Below are 1,057 nucleotides of genomic sequence, written 5' to 3'. Positions count from 1 at the left end.
TGTACGAAAAGAATAATAAAGTTATTATGATGTGATACTGTTTGTGAGTATAAAGGTAATATCAACTAAAGGTGGACTTATTATTTTATTAGTTTTTTTATTAATAAAGAATAATAAAAATTAAGAAACTCTTAACGACTAATTCTGTTATCTCAACATAATTTCTGAACTTAATAAGAGTAAATTATTTTGTATAAAAATTTGTTTTCTTAGTTAATGTATTTGTTTATTTAGTTGTAGTCTATAACAATAATTATTATTATTAAAAACAATTGTTAAAATGAAATTTATAATATAAAAAATACTTTTCAACTAAACAAAAAATAGTTATAAAACTTACAAGGAAGAAAATAAGTTATATGAGTAATATGACGTCTAAATGAAGAACAATAATAAAACTAAAATTATGGTGATTATATAAATTTTTGATATCTTATCCTTTAAAATAAATTATACTTTTCTTTTAAAAGTTGATAAAAAAAAATTAAGTGATAAGTTTAGATAATTGCCATAAATCATTAGATAAAACAAAATCACATATATTCATTTTTATTTACTCTTCTTTTAACTTTCTTAAATTTAACAGTCTTTCAAAAATATTATACTATATTTATGTTTTTAGATTTCTTCTCTTATTAGAATTTTACTTTATTAAATAATTTTATGTTTGTAATTAATAAATATAAAAAAAAAGCATACAATATCCTGTTATTTATCTTTTCTCAGAAGGAAGTTTTAAACCTTGGAATGAAGAAATACGTCACCCTTCGGAAAAGAGATTTTATTATTGAATTTTTCATTGAGATTATCAAAAGAATAACTTCGAGTGAAAACTAATCCTATATTCAATATCCAAGACAAAAACACAAGAAGAGACATTCATGTGTTTAACGAATCTAAAGAAGATTTGAACAATGAAGTGAAATGAATGTTCATAAACACTCCAAACATAGCTAATTCATCACAAAATGAAAGAATCCCTATTGACATCTTTATCTATCACACATCAGACAATTATAGTAATATCCCAATGACAAGAATCGCACATACAGCAACT

At 21.7% G+C, this 1,057-nt stretch overlaps 4 annotated features.

Moving 5' to 3' along the window:
* Positions 1 to 77: 77 nt before the first annotated feature.
* Positions 78 to 124: a sequence feature (AT_rich).
* A 124-nt stretch (positions 125 to 248) lies between these two features.
* Positions 249 to 304: a sequence feature (AT_rich).
* Positions 305 to 439: 135 nt separating this feature from the next.
* Positions 440 to 488: a sequence feature (AT_rich).
* A 151-nt stretch (positions 489 to 639) lies between these two features.
* Positions 640 to 693: a sequence feature (AT_rich).
* The last annotated feature ends 364 nt before the right edge of the window (positions 694 to 1,057 follow it).

This window comes from Entamoeba dispar, genomic scaffold (assembly GCF_000209125.1).
Source record: "Entamoeba dispar SAW760 scf_1105229460215 genomic scaffold, whole genome shotgun sequence".
Classification (NCBI taxonomy): domain Eukaryota; phylum Evosea; order Mastigamoebida; family Endamoebidae; genus Entamoeba; species Entamoeba dispar.
This window is presented reverse-complemented; position numbering and strand designations above follow the sequence as displayed.